Consider the following 12,857-nt stretch of genomic DNA (forward strand, 5'->3'; position numbering starts at 1 on the left):
CAGCCATAGCTAGTGCCCAAGATACTGGTCGGCAGCCATAGCTAGTGCCCAAGATACTGGACGGCAGCCATAGCTAGTGCCCAAGATACTGGACGGCAGCCATAGCTAGTGCCCAAGATACTGGACGGCAGCCATAGCTAGTGCCCAAGATACCGGACGGTGGCCATAGCTAGTACCCAAGATACCGGACGGCGGCTATAGCTAGTCCCCACGATACCGGACGGCAGCTATAGCTAGTCCCCACGATACCGGACAGCAGCCATAGCTAGTACCCAAGATACCGGACAGCAGCCATAGCTAGTCCCCACGATACCGGACAGCAGCCATAGCTAGTCCCCAAGATACCGGACAGCAGCCATAGCTAGTCCCCAAGATACCGGACAGCAGCCATAGCTAGTCCCCACGATACCGGACAGCAGCCATAGCTAGTCCCCACGATACTGGACAGCAGCCATAGCTAGTCCCCACGATACTGGACAGCAGCCATAGCTAGTACCCAAGATACTGGACAGCAGCCATAGCTAGTACCCAAGATACTGGACGGCAGCCATAGCTAGTGCCCAAGATACTGGACGGCAGCCATAGCTAGTGCCCAAGATACTGGACGGCAGCCGTAGCTAGTGCCCAAGATACTGGACGGCAGCCATAGCTAGTGCCCAAGATACTGGACGGCAGTTAAAGCTAGTGCCCAAGATACTGGACGGCAGCCAAAGCTAGTGCCCAAGATACTGGACGGCAGCCAAAGCTAGTGCCCAAGATACTGGACGGCAGCCATAGCTAGTGCCCAAGATAGTGGACGGCAGCCATAGCTAGTACCCACGATACTGGACGGCAGCCATAGCTAGTGCCCAAGATACTGGACGGCAGCCATAGCTAGTACCCAAGATACTGGACGGCAGCCATAGCTAGTCCCCACGATACTGGACGGCAGCCATAGCTAGTCCCCACGATACTGGACGGCAGCCATAGCTAGTACCCAAGATACTGGACAGCAGCCATAGCTAGTACCCAAGATACTGGACGGCAGCCATAGCTAGTGCCCAAGATACTGGACGGCAGCCATAGCTAGTACCCACGATACTGGACGGCAGCCAAAGCTAGTGCCCAAGATACTGGATGGCAGCCATAGCTAGTGCCCAAGATAGTGGACGGCAGCCATAGCTAGTGCCTCATGATAGTGGACGGCAGCCATAGCTAGTGCCCAAGATACTGGATGGCTGCCATAGCTAGTGCCCAAGATACTGGATGGCAGCCATAGCTAGTACCCACGATACTGGACGGCAGCCATAGCTAGTGCCCAAGATACTGGACAGCAGCCATAGCTAGTACCCACGATACTGGACAGCAGCCATAGCCACGATACTGGACAGCAGCCATAGCTAGTCCCCACGATACTGGACAGCAGCCATAGCTAGTACCCACGATACTGGACAGCAGCCATAGCCACGATACTGGACAGCAGCCATAGCCACGATACTGGACAGCTGCCATAGCTAGTACCCAAGATACTGGACAGCAGTCATAGCTAGTACCCACGATACTGGACAGCAGCCATAGCTAGTACCCAAGATACTGGACAGCAGCCATAGCTAGTTCCCAAGATACTGGACAGCAGCCATAGCTAGTACCCAAGATACTGGACAGCAGCCATAGCTAGTCCCCACGATACTGGACAGCAGCCATAGCTAGTCCCCACGATACTGGACAGCAGCCATAGCTAGTGCCAAAGATACTGGACAGCAGCCATAGCTAGTACCCAAGATACTGGACGGCAGCCATAGCTAGTGCCCAAGATACTGGACGGCAGCCATAGCTAGTACCCAAGATACTGGACGGCAGCCAAAGCTAGTGCCCAAGATACTGGATGGCAGCCATAGCTAGTACCCAAGATAGTGGACGGCAGCCATAGCTAGTGCCCAAGATAGTGGACGGCAGCCATAGCTAGTACCCAAGATACTGGACGGCAGCCATAGCTAGTGCCCAAGATACTGGACAGCAGCCATAGCTAGTACCCACGATACTGGACAGCAGCCATAGCTAGTGCCCAAGATACTGGACAGCAGCCATAGCTAGTACCCACGATACTGGACAGCAGCCATAGCCACGATACTGGACAGCAGCCATAGCTAGTCCCCACGATACTGGACAGCAGCCATAGCTAGTACCCACGATACTGGACAGCAGCCATAGCTAGTACCCAAGATACTGGACGGCAGCCATAGCTAGTGCCCAAGATACTGGACAGCAGCCATAGCTAGTACCCACGATACTGGACAGCAGCCATAGCTAGTGCCCAAGATACTGGACAGCAGCCATAGCTAGTACCCACGATACTGGACAGCAGCCATAGCTAGTACCCACGATACTGGACAGCAGCCATAGCTAGTACCCACGATACTGGACAGCAGCCATAGCTAGTACCCAAGATACTGGACAGCAGCCATAGCTAGTGCCCAAGATACTGGACAGCAGCCATAGCTTGTACCCAAGATACTGGACAGCAGCCATAGCTAGCCATCACAGCTTATAATCAGTACATAACAGCCTTAACCCATCAGGAGGCATCAACTAAACAACATTACATGAGTGAAAGTCTGCAGAGATGACAGCATAAAGTAAAATGACAATTCCTTGGACGCTCTTCAAATGGCTGTAAAATGACATTATACGCTGCAAAACGCATTCAACCCGGGCAACGTACTACAACAGAGCTCTCCAACAGTATTTAAGTAACAACTTTAGCAAACGTGAGAGGAACATCCCAAAATCAACTTATAAGTGCACCACCTGTAAAGAACAAACTGAACGTCATGTTGGTATTAGGCTGCATGCATGCAATTATAAAAGTGAACACAAAAAGCACATTAAACAAAATGTGTGTCATTCAAAAAGTGTTACATTTCTTTTATTTAATTGTTTGGTCACTGATATACAGTAAGTGCGACTGTGCCAAGTTGTTTAGTGTTTAATACATGACAATGTAACTGTAGTTCGCTGGGACCAGTTAGTTATTCAGAAATAGTGATATAATTTGTTCCGTAAAGAGAGTTTTAAAGAGAATTGCATGTTGGTAGGGAATTTTCATCTTTTCACAGGTATTGGAAGTGGATGGGATAAACAGAAAGTCTCCCACCAATTTCCAGTGTAATAAAAAGTCCATTTTCAATTCAGTGTGATTTTCTAGAAGATGTAAAGAAATTATATTGTAATTTGTCCTATGCTAATTGTTACACATTATGTGATATTATCTTTCATATATATTGTAACTCTTATTGGAGACCAAACTGGTGACATTCTGTGCCTGTAATCCCTCCTTACCTCTCTGCAGCCAGAAAAAGAACCAAATAACTCATTCAAATCTTTTAAGATTAGGTGACACCACACCACACCATATACCCGAACAGTAGGGGTGTCACAGCAAGGCGCTCGCTCACTCTGTACACCTGTATTGTGTGTGTGCTCGCTCACTCTGTACACCTGTATTGTGTGTGTGCTCGCTCACTCTGTACACCTGTATTGTGTGTGTGCTCGCTCACTCTGTACACCTGTATTGTGTGTGTGCTCGCTCACTCTGTACACTTGTATTGTGTGTGTGCTCACTCACTCTGTACACCTGTATTGTGTGTGTGCTCGCTCACTCTGTACACCTGTATTGTGTGTGTGCTCGCTCACTCTGTACACCTGTATTGTGTGTGTGCTCGCTCATTCTGTACACCTGTATTGTGTGTGCTCGCTCACTCTGGACACCTGTATTGTGTGTGTGCCGGTGGCATAGACATTGGAGTACAGGTTACACAGCAGTAAGGCGCTCGCTCACTCTGTACACCTGTATTGTGTGTGTGCTCGCTCACTCTGTATACCTGTATTGTGTGTGTGCTTGCTCACTCTGTACACCTGTATTGTGTGTGTGCTCGCTCACTCTGTACACCTGTATTGTGTGTGCGCTCGCTCACTCTGTACACCTGTATTGTGTGTGTGTGCTCGCTCACTCTGTACACCTGTATTGTGTGTGTGTGCTCGCTCACTCTGTACACCTGTATTGTGTGTGTGTGCTCGCTCACTCTGTACACCTGTATTGTGTGTGTGCTCGCTCACTCTGTACACCTGTATTGTGTGTGTGCTCGCTTACTCTGTACACCTGTATTGTGTGTGTGCTCGCTCACTCTGTACACCTGTATTGTGTGTGGGTGCTCGCTCACTCTGTACACCTGTATTGTGTGTGTGCTCGCTCATTCTGTACACCTGTATTGTGTGTGTGCTTGCTCATTCTGTACACTTGTATTGTGTGTGTGCTCACCCATTCTGTACACCTGTTTTGTGTGTGTGCTCGCTCACTCTGTACACCTGTATTGTGTGTGTGCTTGCTCATTCTGTACACCTGTATTGTGTGTGTGCTCGCTCACTCTGTACACCTGTATTGTGTGTGTGCTCGCTCACTCTGTACACCTGTATTGTGTGTGTGTGCTCGCTCACTCTGTACACCTGTATTGTGTGTGTGTGCTCGCTCACTCTGTACACCTGTATTGTGTGTGTGCTCGCTCACTCTGTACACCTGTATTGTGTGTGTGCTCGCTTACTCTGTACACCTGTATTGTGTGTGTGCTCGCTCACTCTGTACACCTGTATTGTGTGTGGGTGCTCGCTCACTCTGTACAACTGTATTGTGTGTGTGCTCGCTCATTCTGTACACCTGTATTGTGTGTGTGTGCTTGCTCATTCTGTACACTTGTATTGTGTGTGTGCTCACTCATTCTGTACACCTGTTTTGTGTGTGTGCTCGCTCACTCTGTACACCTGTATTGTGTGTGTGCTCGCTCATTCTGTACACCTGTATTGTGTGTGTGCTCGCTCACTCTGTACACCTGTATTGTGTGTGTGCTCGCTCACTCTGTACACCTGTATTGTGTATGTGCTCGCTCACTCTGTACACCTGTATTGTGTGTGCCGGTGGCATAGACATTGGAGTACAGGTTACACAGCAGGAAGGCGCTCGCTCACTCTGTACACCTGTATTGTGTGTGTGCTCGCTCACTCTGTACACCTGTATTGTGTGTGTGCTCGCTCACTCTGTACAGCTGTATTGTGTGTGTGCTCGCTCACTCTGTACACCTGTATTGTGTGTGTGCTCGCTCACTCTGTACACCTGTATTGTGTGTGTGCTCGCTCACTCTGTACACCTGTATTGTGTGTGTGCTCGCTCACTCAGTACACCTGTATTGTGTATGTGCTCGCTCACTCTGTACACCTGTATTGTGTGTGTGCTCGCTCACTCTGTACACCTGTTTTGTGTGTGTGCTCGCTCACTCTGTGCACCTGTATTGTGTATGTGCTCGCTCACTCTGTGCACCTGTATTGTGTATGTGCCGGTGGCAGAGACATTGGACTACAGGTTACACAGCAGCAAGGCGCCAGCTCACTCTGGGCCTGATTCAGAGCCGGATGCTCTGACAGAGCGCTCGCTCTGAATCAGGACCGGCCCTCTGGTTTTTTTGAGCGGCCTCCCGGCCGCTCGCATAGCTCTAGGTTACCGCCCACAGCTATATTGAGCGGTCAGGAAGAAGGTCGCGATGGTCAAGGCCATCGTGACCATCGGGCTTGCGACGAGTGGTAGGGTCTCGTTGCCGCAAGCCCCAGAGTGCTTTCGGCTCTAACAGAGCCGAAAGCACTCCCATTGACATCACTCGTGATGTCAGTGGGGCCGGCCCCAGACGGTAGGCGTTCCAATGGGAACACCTCCATCTGGGCAGCCACGCCCCCGGCCTGCCCACCAAAGGGGGCGTGCTGTCACTCAACATCGACAGCACGCCCCCTTTGGTACGAGACCCGGCGTGACGGATTGCCCGTCGCTATCCGGGTCTCGCGCATGCACACGACGGAGCCGGCTCCGTCGTGCGCATGCGCACTGGGCCACCATCGACCCTCTTGAGAGCACATAGCGCTCGCGAGCGGGTCTGAATCAGGCCCTCTGTACGCCTGTATTGTGTGTGTGTGGGAGTCGTTTCTAGGTGTGTTTGAATATGGTGAGGCAGAGTTCACCAAACTCAGCCATTACAGTCCAGCTATTAAGGATATCCATGCTTGAATCCATACAGTTAAATCATGGATGGTCACTGCCGGGATCCTGACTACATTCTGTGTAATTCATATGTGTCCTGAATTAAAGGGAAGACATGACAAGCCTAAGACCGTTGCACAAGCTTTGTTTCCATGCATTTACAGTCACTACCAGTACTAAAGGTACCGTACAATTGACTGTTGCAAGTTTGCTAGGTCATGTGTATTTCCTAACACACGACTGCTTGGTAATAAGCGCTACTATCAGGGTAGAGGCAGGAGAAAAGGAGAACATTGTATTCAGTGATTCGTGCTTTTGTTGCATTTGCTCATTTTCCTCTATAGTTCTTTGAGTTACTCCTAAAACTTCTCTCAGAGGAGACAAACTTAGTATTTGGCAGCTGTGAATCAGGTGTAATACATTTACTGCATGTACTGATGGCGACGTTTATGGGCCTGCGCCTGAGTTACAGTTATATACATACACAGGTGTAGAGGAAAGCCTAAGGGTCACTTTATAACACACATCAGAGACAGAATTCATCACTCTCCGCCTGCTCGTTGTAACTGGCGCGTAATCACCTTCTGTCCGTCTTTCTTGCTTTAAAATTGTAGTGCGCATTTTCTGGGAATCGCTCGCAGATATATACGCTGGGAAATGGGTAATAACATGAAAATGGCCGAGTGCATTAGAGATCTTTTAGTTTTCCATTTATAATACATTTTTCTTGCACTTTTCATACTATTGTACTGGTAGTGGCCTGATCCAGCAGGGAACGCAAAAGCACTGCTGATCGCAGAATCCCGATTATCGGGAACCTGCGCGTGTGCAGGACTCATTCTGCGAGTGTGCAGAATAGGTCCTGCGTAGTCACACGCATTTAAGGGGCAGTGCTGGGATTGCAAATGCAGCAGGGGGCGTCATACAGGGGGCGTCATACAGGGGGTGTCATACAGAGGGTGCCATACAGTGGGCATCTTACAGGGGGAGTCATACAGGGGGCATCTTACAGGGAGCATCATACAGGTGGAGTCATACAGGGGGCGTCATACAGGGGGCATCATACAGGGGGAGTCATACAGGGGGCGTCATACAGGGGGTGTCATACAGGGGGCATCTTACAGGGGGCATCTTACAGGGGGTGTCATACACCTTATGCTGCATTTGCATAATAGCAAGGATGTAATTGTAAAACTACCCGCGTGCAACTTTGCCAACATTAATGCTATTGACAGTCACAATTTCTGCAGCATGCCAAGAGAACAATGCAGATACCTCCTGTAATGTTATTTTAACCATGTTGGCAAGATAGACATGTCTGTTTTTTCTGCATGAGCTACACGTCTGTCCTGCGCATACATCCGTATGTCACCTTTTTGTGTACGGTTGACTTGCATCACCTTATGCTTGGTGAGGCGTAAGATGGGAGGGAATGCACCAAGCATATTCCCAGTATAGAAAGGTGACGTTCGTGTTCAGTGTGACCTAGCTAGGCATGGACGTACTATATATGAATATATGCCTGTCGGGTGTTGCAGCATTAGTGTAAATATCAGTAATTCATACTTGCCTGCTTTTGAAAACGCTTTTCAGGGAGATTGGGAAAGCAGCACCTATGGGTAGTAAAGTGGGCGTGTGCCATTACATCTGAGAGGCGTGTCATACATGTGATAGGCGTATGCTGCTACATCTGAGAGGCGTGTCATACATGTGATAGGCGTATGCTGCTACATTTGAGAGGCGTGTCATAATACTGACTTACATCAGGGATGGGGAACCTCAGGCCCGGGGGGCCATATTAGGGCCGCGGAATCATTTGGTCTGGCCCTCTGAGCTTTTTTCTGCTAGCCTCATCTGGTTAGCAGGGGGCCTAGAATGTCATCCTGCAGCCAGCATCTATGCAGCAGTGCCCCCTGGAGAGTCGTTAGGGTGCTTCGGATGGTCACACCGCTGCCCGGTGATTACAGCAATGCCCGTAGCATCCTGAGGATGATCTGGGGCATTGCTGTAATCGCCGGCGATTGTGACCCAGGCCCAGTGTGATGTCACATGGAGGGGGCGTGGCTGCACCGAGCCCGCGAATAGTGTTATATATCTCAAAATGGCTCTCAGCAGAAAAGAGGTTCCCCACCTCTGACTTACATCCACATGTAAACAAGCCCCAAAGCAGTTAGTAAGATCTATTTGTTAATGAAAACACTGATACTTTATCAGAAAATACATGTAGCCATAGGGATCATTGTGCCTTATACCCAATGCAGGGAAATGATACTAATGATCCTATTTGAATGTATATATCTCTAATTTTTTTTATATAACAGTGTCATAATGGGGGTAAGGTGCAATCAGGGAGATTGATAGACTTTTCAGGGAGTCAGGGAGATTGCTACTATATCAGGGAGTCTCCCTGACAATCAGGTAGAGGTGGCAAATGCAGGATTTCCAGAGGGGGGTTTCCAAATGCTTAATTTTAGAGCGAGTGTGGTCCGTCCATGAAGAGGGCATAATCAGCACTTATCCAGCTTTAATAAGCGTCATACAAAGTGTATTGTGTTTAATAATTCCAGCATATACAGGATCACAGTAAGCCATTAGATGTGGCAGTAGGGCCACCCTGCCTGAGCTGAATGTAATATTGTTAGATGTAGGCACCATTCCAGACAATTGAGACAAGTACAGGAGCCTGGAGGAGCAGCAGAAGAACCGAGCACTGCCCTGGACATATATGTACATATTGGGGTCTATAGCAGTGCAACTCTAACAGTGCATGTTTTCCAGATCTTCTAGTTGGTGCACAGGTTTTTTATTACTGGCTGATACATGTTAATAGATCCACAGGTGGTGCTAATTATTTCATTTGTGATACTGAGAAGAACATGCAGCACTAGTAACAATCTATTATATTACTATTTCTACAGTGGTCATGGTGTGGGCTGGGGAGGGGGGTTTCCAGGCAGATGGAAACCCCACCCCCTGCGTTTGCCTATGAAGTGTGCAGTAATTGTAATGATGACAGCATCAGTGACCTTCCACTTGTTTGCAGGGAAGAAGGAACAGAGGACCTCATTCAGACACGGTCGCAAGCACTGAGCACTCGCACCCGGGTCATTGTTTAGGCCCTGCGCACGCACAGCGGCCGCACTGCGCGTGCGCAAGCTCCGGAGCGAGAGAGAAATTCTCTCGCTCCGGAGCTCATTACAAAAGGGCCGGCTGTCGATGGTGAACGACAGCTCGACCCGTTTTGTAGGCGGGGCAGGGGGGTGGTTTCACAAACGGAATGCCTGCCGTTTTGTGGGCGGCCACACTGACATCAGCAGTGATGTCAGTGGGGAGCTTCCTGCTCGATCAGAGCAGGAAGCTCCCTGGGGCTTGCGGTTGCCGAGACCCAACCCTAGGGTCTCATCGCAAGCCCCGAAGGTCGCGATGGTCTTGACCATCGCGACCATCACCCTGGTCGATCGCTAAAGCTGTGGGTGGTAACCCACAGCTTAGCTAGTGACCAGGAGGCCGCACTTGAAAAGTCAAGCGGCCGCCCTCATTCAGAGCGAGCGCTCGCTTCTTGCGACCGCCTCTGAATGAGGGACAGAGTGTATGTCCAAGTGTGTGAGTTAATAGAGGCTTATTCAAAAACACTCACTGCGCTAATAAAAGCAAAGCATTAGTTTAGGGGGGGTGCACACTCATGAAACCGGAGTATTGAATTTTTTTATTACATGTTTATTTTCACTTCTGTTTCCCAAAAATGTAAATTTTTCACTTGTATTTTGATGGTTGCAAGGACGCATGAAAGGCGGGAAAGGGCCGGCGATGATTTATCTTAATTTCTGACATCACAAAAACCCACAATTTCAATATGGAAGTGAGAACTTTAATATCCACTGTGCGCCTGGTCCAGACGCTTCTCCATCGGATTATACGCAGGTTAATACGCGCATTTGTACATATGTCCTCCCCCTCGCCCCCCCCCCCCCTCTTGGCAGACATTTATAGATGGGAAACACAATGTATTTCATGGCGCGGCCTTCCGCTTTGGGCAGAGCCTCCTGACACACATATTATAAATCATTCTTTATACATGTAAACATTGAAGGGTCATCGTCACCCTAGTGAGGCCCATATTCCAAGATGTCAAGTAAACTATTCACTTAGATGTGTCATTCTAGTACTGAGCGCAAGGACTGGTTCCTAATTTTGCTAAAGCATCAATAAAGCAAGGTACAGTATAATGTATATATAATAAATAATGGTGTTATACCTGCCTACTACTACCAAATAGAGGGGATCCTTATGGAGAGATACTGAGGAAGGGGTGATACAGCCCTCAGGCTCTCCCATTACTTTTCCTTGGGCTCCCTTAAACCAGGAGCCACATAGCTCAGTGTATCAGAGAACCGGATCCTTGTATTATTATCTGTCACACGGGCTCTGTACCACTATGACTACGGTGTAACTTACAACCAAAAGCACATTAGACAGTTACCAGGGGCCTTTTATTAGAGGAAGGGGCATGTGCAATCACGTGTCTAGGCCCCTGGCTAAAATCTACTGCGCATGTGCAAAATGGTGCCGGCGGGTGCAAGATATACGGTGCAGATCTGGTGCGTGTGCCCCCAATAGAGAAGGTGACCTGGCAACGGTACTGCCCCCACCCTCCCAGCGGCATGTACGGTAGTTCTGTCACTGGCTTTAGCTCTGCGGTCATAGGGCCTGATTCAGAGCCGGACGCAATTAGCGCTCGCTCGTCCAGAAAATAGGGGTGGCTATTCAAATCAACCATTCGCTCTTTGCGGTCTGTTCATGCCTCTATGTCTGAACGAGCTAACAAAACTTGCGGATGTTTTTTGAAAAAATACGCCCCCTGGCCGCTCGCATCCTACGTCATGTCCGCTATTTATTAGATTAATCGAGTACATCGACCAGCGTATGAACTGCTCGCTATTCTTGTGGTTGGTTTATGCTACCGCAATTTTGCGAGCAGTTCTGGCTATAAAATAACCCAGTGTCGTGGTCAATGACGCTGCTTTGTTAATTATGCACACCCATAAAATGCCCGTTTTGACCTTTAAGCACGCCTGCGTTCGGATCTCCACTCCACGTTTTCAAGCACCTTCCCCTGTTACCATCCACATACGCCTACTCCTGTCACTCAAAATAGCAGGCATTCGCTATTTAGCGAGCACACAATTTTCGGCCGCACTGACTGGTTCGCGCATGCGTATTAAAATCCGTACGCATGCGCAGTTGTGCGAACATTGGTAGGAACGAACGAGCGGCCGCTTACGAGCGGCTCTGAATCAGGCCCATTGTATTTACCTTAATGGAAAGTTTATTTCCTCATGTAACTGCAGGAAATGACTCTTTTGTTATTATGAATTTGTACTCTCTGTATATAGTATGGGCTAGGAGAAAGTGTTATAAGTATCCTGCAAGATAACATGGTAATTGTACATAATTAGCTCGTTATTAGAGCGGAACCTCTGCCAGACCATGTGCGCGGCTCACACGCTGGTGGCGTATCGCTTGTAAGGTGCCAAGTGATATGTCTGAGGCAGAAAGCAGCCAGCGCTGGGAGCCCCCCAGCCCTAGGAAGTCATCGCCTCCCTTCTGGGGAAGTGGAATCAGCTACAGATAACACCTAGATTCCCCAAGTAGGAGGTGAAGTGGGAGGAATGTATTGGCATTCGGCCTTGTGCTGGTCTTGTTCAAGTCAGAACGACTAATAGCAATGTCATCAGCTCCAAAGGACGTCCTAAATATATATACGTACAGCCTGCAGAAATAACACGGCCTGTTTCAGCCTTTTTCCCTCCACACTACAATACAATACACTACAGTATATGGACATTACATACAACCCAATGTTACTATTACACCAGTGATAAGCCGGCCAGGCAACGATTCACATGTTTTATAAATATGTCGTCTCCAAAATTGCACTACGGGTGTGGTATTATTTTGTCAAGATTCGTCGTGTCGACATTCATAATGTCGACACTAGTGGTGAGTTACCTGGTCTGGTGGCTGCAGTGGTGTCTTCGGGTACCAGCGGTGATGTTATGATGACTTTCAGCGGTAACTATGACTAACCGCTAACCCTCCCCTTAGTGCCTAACCCACGACTCCCGCAGCCTAAACCGAACAGTCCGTGCAGATGTCGGCATTTCACATGTTGACATTGTAAACGTGTCGACATTCTGCACATGCCGACAAGTTCGAGGTTGACATTTCAACAATGTCAACATCATAACTGTCAATATCGGAGTGTCGGCCTTATGTCAACATGACAAATGTCGACATTATGACTGTATCCCAAATGGATGAATGGAAAACTCAGATGCAGAGTCATCTTAGGGTGCATAACATGAGTGCCTGTAGAGCAGGGGTCAGGGAACTTTTTTACCCTTTACCCCAAAATATATTTAGATACGCCGGCGTTACCCCCTTGATTTGAAAGGAAGGAAATCATATAGTAGTGTCCCCATATAATGCCCCTGTAGTAGTGGCCCCATAGTTATGCCCTGTAGTAGTGGCCCCATAGTTATGCCCCTGTAGTAGTGCCCCCTATAATGTCCCTGTAGTAGTGCCCCCATATAGTGCTCCTGTAGTAGTGCCCCCATATAATGCCCCTGTAGTAGTGCCTCCATATAATGCCCCTGTAGTAGTGCCCCCATATAATGCCCCTGTAGTAGTGCCTCCATATAATGTCCCTTTAGTATTGCCTCCATATAATGCCCCTGTAGTAGTGCCCCCATATAATGCCCCTGTAGTAGTGCCTCCATATAATGCCCCTGTAGTGCTGCTT

The sequence above is a fragment of the Taudactylus pleione genome, unplaced genomic scaffold, assembly GCF_031769625.1.
Source record: "Taudactylus pleione unplaced genomic scaffold, aTauple2 ptg000860l, whole genome shotgun sequence".
Taxonomy (NCBI): domain Eukaryota; kingdom Metazoa; phylum Chordata; class Amphibia; order Anura; family Myobatrachidae; genus Taudactylus; species Taudactylus pleione.